This window comes from Apium graveolens, chromosome 4, assembly GCF_009905375.1.
Source record: "Apium graveolens cultivar Ventura chromosome 4, ASM990537v1, whole genome shotgun sequence".
Classification (NCBI taxonomy): Eukaryota; Viridiplantae; Streptophyta; class Magnoliopsida; order Apiales; family Apiaceae; genus Apium; species Apium graveolens.
In genome coordinates, this window is record NC_133650.1 from 302,202,463 (window position 1) to 302,213,466 (window position 11,004).

Consider the following 11,004-nt stretch of genomic DNA (forward strand, 5'->3'; position numbering starts at 1 on the left):
TTCGTTCTTGAGTCTTTGAACGTTATGGCGTATTTGCATGATGAAATCGCTGCACAGATAATGTCGATGGGAGAGAGCAAATATAAGGATGGCAAGAAGGTGAAGAGGAAGAATTTTAATGGTTTGCATGTGAATTTGACTTGGATTAAGACGTTTGTCAGTGATCGAGACTCTGTTGAAGAGTTGTTTGAGACGGCGATGGAGGAATATGGTATGGAGCCAAAGTGACAAAGGGGTGCACTTTGTACTTTGATAACAAAGTTTAATTTGATTGAAATTGGTTTTGATTAAGGAATATGAGTTTCTATTATAAGTTGTAGTAATTTCTGCATAATTAGTAAAATTTGATGTAGAAGAGTTTGTAATTTTGTTATGAGAATGTATGATAAATTTTCTAAAGTTTCACTCAGTATTCAATATGATCTTCACTCTTTTGTTTTACAAAAGTTTGCTTTCTGTTCTTAATAGCTCTCCTCTGTAATTGAAACCATCTACTTTATGACAATACCAAGTTTGGTTGCAGAGGGAAAGAGATCGTCGTGCATATAATAGGACGTTGCTCCTTCCGATAATAATACAACAGAGTTGCTGAGAATAGGCTCATAATCCGGAGATAAAACAGATGAATATTGTTAAATATATGATCCTATTAGAATTTTCCTCTAACACCTTAAGATTTTAGATGAGCTGGTTACTCAATATAGTATCAGAGATTAGGCTGGCAGGAGAACTAAGGATTAATGTCCCAAAGATGGACGCCGGTGTTCTACTCTTCGACCCATAAATGGGCTTTCGAGTGAGGGGGAGTGTTAAACATATGATCCTATTTGGGGTTTTAGATGAGCTGGTTACTCAATAAATATATTTGTATCGGATACAGAGTTCGGGAACTGATACCAGATCCATGCCTAAAGCTTTCTTCTGCTATTTGCAAGACCTATAGGAGGTTCTTGTTAATGCTTGGAATTAGACCTTAATACAGATTAATGTTGTGATTGACGGAATGTAGATGCAGAGATTGATTGTTGCTTTGATCGTCATTGACAACATGGAAGATCTGTCTAAACATCCTTCTTTTTTGATTCTTCAGAATTTGAAAGTTTGTTTGAACACTTCGCTTTGCTGTGGTTAAAATTTACTGCAAATGTCCTGTGAGCAACAAACTTCGCATTTTCTTGTTTTGCTTGCTTCTGTAATCTTCAATTCAGATCCATGCGCACTTGCAAATAGCGAAGGAGGTGCCAAAGAGCAAGTAGCGACAGAAGATCACCGACATTCCATGTACATTTGCAGACCGCTGCACTGAATCTATACAAATAGAGCAAAGTTATTTAGTGGCATAACTTTCATCTGTGTTAAAAAAAAACATCATCAGCATCTTAAGTAGCTAGACAGCAGTACAAAGCCTAACATTAGTGGAAAAGAAAAATCGGAACAAATTAATTTGAACAATAAAAATAGTATGATCCAACTTAACAGAAAACTGAGGCAATAAGTACCAAGCTCATTGCTGGATATGTAACATTGGATTCAGCATGCTTTTGAGACAAGGGGCAAAAATAATATGTTTTTAAAAAAAACAAAAGATTGAAACTTTAGTTCATCCAGAAGTAAAGATCACCACCGATGTCAATCAATAGTGGCATTATTAACTCCAGCACCAACCATCTTTACACGGGAACTAGGAATAACCATTTTCGAATCTTCATTTTATTCTCATTCTTAATAGCAGTCACTTTCCCGATTACATCCGTAGTTGTCACGTAAAAAACTGAGGGTCTTAGGCCTATATCCGGTGAAGAAAGGTGAACGTCTCCCACCTTCATCCTCCTTCAGAACGTACAAAATGGACTCAAACTTTGTACAAGATGTAGTGAAGCCAAGCTAGGTCAAAACCTATACCTTTTTCGGGGAGTGAAAGCCGGTTCCATATTTTTTAAGCTGCACAACTGGATTTGTGGTCGAACTGGCCATCTTTAAAGAAAAGCCGTTTATGGGTCCAAACCCCATACTTGAATAGAACAAGCTACCTTTAAAGAGAAACCGTATGTTGTACCATACAAGTCTGTCCAGGGTTACATCCTCCTAATCAGCACAAACACCAATACTACCAACAAACTAAACTTGATCTACAATATTTGAATAGATGTATTTAAAAATCCAATAAAAAAATTATTAAGATAAAATGATGCACTCAAATAACTATTAATTTAGGCCTGCAACCTTAAGCTTTAAAACCTAATAATATATATATATATATATATATATATATATATATATATATAATATTCAGAATTTCCAAACTGCAATAATTTTTCAGTCTTTTAGGCCCTACACGAGGAAGAAGACTGGGAAGGCAATACCTAATAATCAAAGATAAATTTTGTCCTACGTCGTGCTAAAGGTCCTATTACAAAGAGTAGATCAGGACCTGTTCATAATATTAATTTTTTAGGAGTAAAGTATTAAGCAAAAGAAATGCCTTTTAAGATGTGGAGTCATTAAGGATTTGGTCAAAGGCAGATCATTACCATACAGATACAGGAAAGGAGCACGACTAGTAAAGACTTCATTATATTGCACTGAACCAGTAAAATCTGACACCTGAAAGGTTATCAGTGATGTAAAAATAGATGTCTAAGAATGTCCATATAGATATTTAACTAATAAAAGAACTCAGTTTCGGTGCAAATATATTATATTATGAATCCAACTCAAGATTTTATAAGTTTAAAGCAGACTGGTACCTCAGCGGAATAGTTCAATAACAGAGTCTGAAGCAAAATGAGCAGCTTCATCTTGGTACAAGATATATCAGACAGTAACATCAAGAAGATCACCAACTTATTGATCTAATATGTCTGTCTCGTCTACCTTCACATGCATTTTCTCTGAGCAAGGATCAACATTGAAGTCCTTGTCAAAATATTGAGCTGCAGCCTTTTGAGAAATATATAACTTCTGCTTGATCACCCAAAAAAATATTGGAATATACAAACTATACACTTCAAAAATCTACCTTTTGAGATGTTAAAACTATACATGTTCACCCCAAAGTCCCAATTTCCATACAAAATTTTCACTTTTTGTTTTTTTATCCAATTACTACTATTTTGTCTTTTGAAGTTGTTCTATGTTGATAAATATATTGTAGACTCTGTTGTTTGGACATAATTCAAGTATACAATTGCAAATCAATTAAAACATATTAACTTGAATAGATTACTTTATACCATCAGAGTCGAAGTGGTAATCTATTAGTGAAGTAAATTTGATAAAATTAAAATAATTGTCATTAAATTCTTGGAAATTCTTCTAAACGGTTATACATTTTAGAACAGAAATATTTATAAAACAAAATTACTTGACTCATTTTGTACAACCTACCGGGTCATATATTGGATTCTCGAATTTGGCTGTAATCATAAGTGACAGATGTTGTGATTGTTTTGATGATGAACATTGAAAGGACTTAGTGACTGATCTCATACGATGATTTCAGGAGAGTGAAGTTTGTTGCTTCCCTAATTCAGGCTAGATTGATTGTCTATCATCCAATAATACAAGAGGTCTACATACCCTATTTGCGGGGATAACACCATTACATCACCTTCTCTTCACATTCTTTCAGTTTCGCGTTGCTTGCCTCCGCAGCACAAACTTCCTTTTAGAAATAACTTGGAATTACAAATTTTCTCTAAGAAATTTGTCTTTGTTATTATGTAACTAACTGAATTTCCATCATCTCTTCTTAACAGGTGCTCGTTGAACAGTTACTAAGAAAGTAGTCAGTCCTCACAAGAAAAAAAAAACGAGTACATGTATCCAACTTTTTTCTTTTATTCATACCACTCGTTTTTGCAATACTGGCATCCTTGATTTACTCTCTTTCATCAAATACATTCTGTCGGCTTTGCGTCTGCAATAGGTTTTTGTTAGAATTTTGGGTATGTCTTCTGTAAAAGAACCCCCTTTCATGAGCGATGATGGTGTGAGCTCAGCCACTAGCCTATCTGGGGACCTAAAATTACCCTGCACCGCAGGGTGGTTACAATGCTCCCTCTGACATGACTCTTTAAACTGATGCTCCAAATGATTATGCCTAATCAAACCACTATCCTTACTGAGACCCTATAGCAGACTTTTGGTGAAAGAAGGAAGTCTACAGCTGACTTCCCAAACCACTGCGAAGGCTGTCATCTAAAATATATAGGGCAAAAGCCACAAAGAGTCCAATCTCCCCCTCCTGGGAGTTGGAACAACTTATGAAAAGCTAGCTCATGCCCAGGTTGCCAAGGCAGATATAAAATGCTTGGAAAATCCAAAGCCTCCAAGACTAGGCCTGTTTCTGAGCCTTTCTTCCATCAACCAAGAGCCATAGAAAATTGTGAGCTTAGCTTCCAACGACAATAGGTTGGATGATGCTGACACCAGAATGCGAGCTGATGCTAAGTTCAAGAAGAAGCTCAAAGGCGAAATAACTTTTTTGAGGTCATTTTGTAATGTCAATGTGTATGGATCCAGCCCCAACACTGTGGGTTTGCCCACTTTTTTGGGGTTGCTCCAGCGGAAAATGTATTGGCTGGTCCCATTTTGCGTTAAACAGGCAGCAGTTGGGCTCCGTTGGAGCTGCTCTTATTCCCAGACCATCTTTCAGACATTATTGACACCAACAAAGCTCATGGTCTAGAGAAAGTCCCGATAATATAGAAAATAATATTAGATATCTGTGAAGTTTATCTTACAATATGATGGCAATTTTGGGATATATCCGATAAATGTAACAAAGAATCTCGGATATGGATATCTTCAATATGCTTAATAGTGGATGTCAATACCAATATAAGTGAAAAAACATGATGTATTGCTGTGGCAAGGATGTCAAAAAGGTCATCACAGAATTCAATCAATCAATACAGATAGAAAAAACATCCATTATGACATACGAAATGAAAGTTGTGTTTCAACACATATGACATCGAAACACTAGTTCATACATAGCGGTAGTACTTAGCTACTGTATATGCCACAATAGTTTTATTTTGCTACAAGCCAAGGACCAGATACACATTACGAAAAACACCTTGATAGCCATTTACTACATAATTGCCACTTAATCGTTGTTAGTCAGGGTCTTAGCAATAAATTTTAGTATCCAGTCATCTGATTCCTTGATAACCGCTTCATCAACTGGAACCCTGTCCCGAGTTAGTGGTTCTTCTTCGGGTACAAAAGATGGGAAATATGGCTCCGCTTCAAAGTTATTAACCGTAAAATCAAATTCAGGCACATATGGTTCCACCTCGCAAATCATAGTCGTAACAATGGGTTCAGGAGTGACAAGGTGTGCAGCCAATTCACCGTGATCTAATTGATCAGGCACAAATAGTTTCTCACATGACTGAGAAGTTGATGACAACTTTGGTGGGATCTTCGAATCAAAAACGTTACAGGTACCCAGAGAAGTAGATTTTTTTACAATTCGTAGAAATTCATCAGTTGTCTTGGTACCAATCATCTGAATAGAAGCAACGGGTCTTCTATTGTTTGGAAAATTACATGGCCCATTCGGGCCATATAGAAGAAGCGAGGCATCATCATAAGCCTGCGCAGCCGCCTCAGCTGTATCGTGAGTTCCCAACCATACCCGTTTCTTTGTCTTTGGAATGCGTATTTCAGCTACCCATTTTTCTTTTCGCTTCCTAGCACCTTTATAGAGTCCTCGAAATATTTTCGGCTTAGTCTTTTGGGGCATTAAGGCTGAATCTCCATCAGGTTGTTTGGATCGTATGGTGTTTGATCCAAACTCCATGAAGAGGAGTATAAGGAGTATGCTAGTACTAAATCCCATCTTCCAGTGCTCACTACTTTTAAGAATGGAGTTGTGAATATATTGACCCTGAGATCTGTGTACAATGGTTGAGAGAAGCAGTAGCGGTGGAGAGTTAAAGTAAAAAACGCTGAAGTGAGGACAAAATTACAGCTGCAAAGTAATAAATTTTTTGGTGCCACGCAAGCGTGGTTACGCCTAAGCATGACAGTGTGTCTTTCTCTGCATGAAAATTTGGACGGAAATGAAGCTGTGCATCATCTTGATTCTTGAGTCTCACTTATCTCAATTAAGATGTGAATAGCATGCAAAATTCAAAGCAAGGTGACGGTATTACAGGTGCGGTGTTAATGCCTCAGTAGGACACGGTGTCCTCCGAGCATGGAGATCATTTGGAATGAAATGAAGATATTCAATTAGCTTATGTACTATTAATTAAGTGGATTAATTCAGAAGAAAAATATAATTTTTTTATTTAATCTAGACAATCCAAGTAAATCCATTTAATGCAAATACACAGACCACACAAATAATAGATACTGACATTAATACTTAACGAACCTGAAAATGTCACTGCAATAGATACTGACATTAATACTTACCATGAAGGCAAGCGAAATTTAAGTACCTTTGCGGATTTTAATACACAATGTCACAGCTCATTTAGAGAGGGCACCAGGAAACCTGCACATAGTTGTTATCATTTGAAAATGTGGTGAAACATACCTCTCATCTGATAAAAATTCACAAATACATAAACTAAGAAATGCACTCGCATAATTCACATTTATGCTAACAAAGTGACCATGCATTTTTTTTTAAAAAAGAAGTAAACTTTCCTACCTTGTTCAAGGATATGAGAGCAATACCAATTACCAGCATACTGTTTAAAATAATTTATATAAAATAACCTGTTATTTTGATATTCATATCTATATCTCTACTATATATTTAAAACCGAAACAGGAAAATCAATCGTCGGTTGATATTTGGGTTTTTGTCGGTCTGTCTTTAGACCATAATCCTAATCTTTTAAAAAGAACTCAAGGTGTTAGGAGGAGGACTACTTGAGATCTTATATTATATCTTAACACTAAAGACCGACTTCGTAATGCACTGAACCAGGAATACCTAGCAACTTAATACTTAACAGAGCAGTAGCCACGAATGGCTTTATGTGTCAGTATGTGCCACATTGAACCATTGATGCATTTCGTAATAACAGAATTCTCAGAATGTGTATATTAGCAAATCAAAGAACTCAGTTTCGGTGAAAGCATATTGTTGTAAAAACACAAGCCAAGATTCAGTTCAAAGTTTAAAGCAAGTTGGCACCGTATTGAAATTGTTAAACAACAGTCTGAAGCAAAATGAGCAGCTTTCTTACTTCTGCTCGTCTTACTTGAACCCTCAAATGCGCTTTCTTCGAGTATTGATCAACAACAAAGCCTCTGATCAGGATATACAATACTACTGCAGCATTTCAACAAACAAGTAACGTTAGCTTGATCACGGAAAAGAAATCAAAATAATCAACTACAAACACTTCAAAATTTTACCTTACTAACACATGCAAGCTTCATTTCAGTAGCTATTAACCATTATATTTATGTAGTTGCAAGTAAAAATCTATTTTACAGATTTTTACTTGCAACTACATTCTTGGTTCTAAAAATTACTGTACAAAATTTCAGAGGGAATTTATTTTTAGAGAATAAGATAAGCATATAGGATCAATTTTACATAGATATACAAACAGAATATATACACACAAAGCTCATGGTCTAGAGAAAGTCCTAACAATATAGAAAATAATATTATAAATCTGTAACGTTTATCTTATAAGATGATGGAAATATTGGGATATATCCGACGCATGTAACAAAAATATCTCGGATATGGATATCTTAAATATGCTTAATAGTGGATGTTCAAACCAATATAAGTGAAAAAGCTTTATGTATTGCTGTTGGCAAGGGTGTCAAAAAGGTCATCACAGAATTCAATCAATCAATACAGATAGAAAAAAACATCCATTATAACATACGAAACGAAAGTTGTGTTTCAACACTTATGACATAGAAACACTAGTTCATACATAGAGCTACTGTATTTGCCATGATAGTTTTATTTTGCTACAAGCCAAGGACCAGATACACATTACGAAAAACACCTTGATAGCCATTTACTACATAATTGCCTCTTAATCGTTGTTATTCAGGGTCTTAGCAATAAATTTCATTATCCAGTCATCTGATCCCTTGATAAGCGCTTCATCAACTGGAAACTTGTCCCGAATTAGCGGTTCTTCTTCGGGTGCAAAATATGGGAAATATGGCTCCACTTCAAATTTATTAGCCGTAAAATCTAGTTCAGGCACATATGGTTCCACCTCGCACATCATAGTCGCAACAATGGGTTCAGGAGTGACAAGGTGTGCAGTCAATTCACCATGATCTAATTGATCAGGCACAAATGGTTTCTTACATGAATGAGAAGTTGGTGACAACTTTGGTGTGATCTTCGAATCAAGAACGTTACAGGTACCCCGAGAAGTAGATTCTTTTACAATTCGTAAAAATTCATCAGTTGTCTTGGTACCAATCATCTGAAGAGAAGCCACGGGTCTTCTATTATTTGGAAAATTACATGGCCCCTTCAAGCCATATAGAAGAAGCGAGGCATCATCATAAGCCTGAGCAGCCGCCTCAGCTGTATCATGAGTTCCCAACCATACCCGTTTCTTTGTCTTTGGAATGCGTATTTCAGCTACCCATTTTTCTTTTCGCGGCCGAGCACCTTTATAGGGTCCTTGAAATTTTTTTGCTCTAGTCTTTTGTGGCATCGAGGAAGAATTACCATTAGGTTTTTTGGATTGTATGGTGTTTGATCTAAACTCCATGAAGAGGAGAACAAGGAGTATGCTAGTACTAAAAACCATCTTCCAATGATCACTACTTTTAAGAATGGAGTTGTAAATATATTGGTTCTGAGATCTGTATACTATGGATGAGAGAAGCAGGAGCGGCGGAGAGTTAAAGCAAAAAACGCTGAAGTGAGGACAAAATTACGACTGCAAGGTAATAAATTTTTCGGCGCCTAAGCATGACAGTGTGTCTTTCTCTGCATGAAAATTTGGACGGAAATGAAGCTATGCATCATCATCTCGAGTCTCACTTATCTCAATAAAGATGTGTATAGCATGCAAAATTCAAAGCAAGGTGACGGTATTACAGGTACCGTGTTAATGCCTCAACTGGACACGGTGTCATCCGGGCATGGAGATCATTTGGAAGGAAATGAAGATAATCAATTAGCTTGTGTGGTCTTAAGTGGATTAGTTCAGAAGTAAAATATAAAATTTTGATTTAATCTAGGCATTTGAAGTAAAATATAAAATTTTGATTTAATCTAGGCAATCGAAGTAAATTCAGTCAATGCAAATATATAGACCACAACTCCAATAACTTGACGAACCTGAATATGTCACTGTAAAAGGATACTGACATTAATACTTACCATAAAAGCAAGTGAAGATTACGTACCTTTGCGGATTTTAATACACAATAATGCAGCTCAAATTTTTTTGATGCTTCTATCGCAGGTCATTTAGAGAGGACACCAGAACCTGCACATTGTTGTGATCATTTGAAAATGTGGTGAAACATACCTCTCATCAAATAAAAATTCAAAAATATATATACTAAGAAATGCACTCGCATAATTCACATTTATACAAACAAAATGACCATGCATCTGTTAAAAAGAAGAAGTAAACTTTCCTACCTTAAGGAGATGAGAGCAATACCAGCATACTGTTTAAAATAATTTATATATAAATAAACAGTTATTTTGATATTCATATCTACATCCCTACTATTTATTTAAAACCGAAACAAGATAATCGATCGTCGGTTGATATTTGTGTTTTCGTCACCTGTCTTTACAACATAAGCGTAATTTTTTAAAGAACTCAAGGTGTTAGGAGAAGGACTAATTAGGATCTTATATTATATCTTAACAATAAAGATTGACTTCTTATTGCACTGAACTGGGAATACCTTGCAACTTAATACTTAACAGAGCAGGAGCCACAAATCAAACAATAAAACTCAAAGAACTCAGTTTCGGGGAATGCATATTGTTGTACAAACACAAGCCAAAATTCAGCTCAAAGTCTAAAGCAAGCAAATTTATGTGCCACATTGAACCATTGATGCATTTCGTGATAATAGATGTCTAACACTGTATATATAGCAAATCAAAGAACTCAGTTTCGGTGAAAGCATATTGTTGTACAAACACAAGCCAAGATTCAGCTTAAAGTCTAAAGCAAGTTGGCACCTTATCGAAATTGTTAAACAACATGAGTCTGCAGCAAAATGAGCAGCTTTCGTACTTCTTCTGCTCGTCGTACTTCAACCCTCACATGCGCTTTCTTCGATTATTGATCAACATTATAAAAGCCCTGATCAGGATATACAATACTACTGCAGCATTTCAACAAACAAGTAGCGTTAGGTTGATTACAGAAAAGAAATCGAAATAATCAACTATAAACACTTAAAAATTTTACCTTACCAACACATGCAAGCTTTATTCCAGTAGCAATTAACCATTATATTTATGTAGTTGCAAGTAAAAAATCTATTTTACTTGCAACTACATTCTAAAATTTAAGGGTCGAAACGAGAATCACATGATATATTCAGCCGTACTCATATAATACCAATTTTTAATAGATATAGAAACAGAATATTTACACACGCGATAAGGAGGGATTATACAAAAACAAACTCCAGAAGCCTAAACAGGAGAGATTTTGAGGAGTAAAGATGGAAAGATACGACTGTAACGACTTATTATTTGTTCCCCCAAATTCCCAAACCAATAATATTGTTAGATTTTGTTTTTGAGGCAAAAATATTGTTAGATACAAGTACAACACAATCATGTAAAAATATATGAATGACAATACATTTAGCCCTTTAACTTGTTTATTTTATACCGAACAATATGATTAATGATTTAATATTAAAAATTATTAATTCTAAATCACTAATCTGAAAATAACTGTAATAATCGTATTTTTCTTGGTTAAAATAAATATAAATTGAAGTGGTTTAAATTGTTTTAGTTATCATGATATTTTATAACATGAATGGCTAAAAAAA

At 35.3% G+C, this 11,004-nt stretch overlaps 1 long non-coding RNA gene across 1 annotated transcript; it reads right to left on the reverse strand.

Annotated features, from left to right (window-relative positions):
* Positions 1 to 682: 682 nt before the first annotated feature.
* On the reverse strand, positions 683 to 10,764 carry LOC141721436 (uncharacterized). Its single transcript, XR_012574734.1, has 7 exons — positions 10,407 to 10,764; positions 10,175 to 10,320; positions 9,376 to 9,458; positions 7,218 to 7,303; positions 6,459 to 6,514; positions 2,748 to 2,891; positions 683 to 2,129 (listed from the first exon to the last, which is right to left on the reverse strand). It is a non-coding gene; the product is annotated as an uncharacterized LOC141721436 (long non-coding RNA).
* Between the last annotated feature and the right edge of the window lie 240 nt (positions 10,765 to 11,004).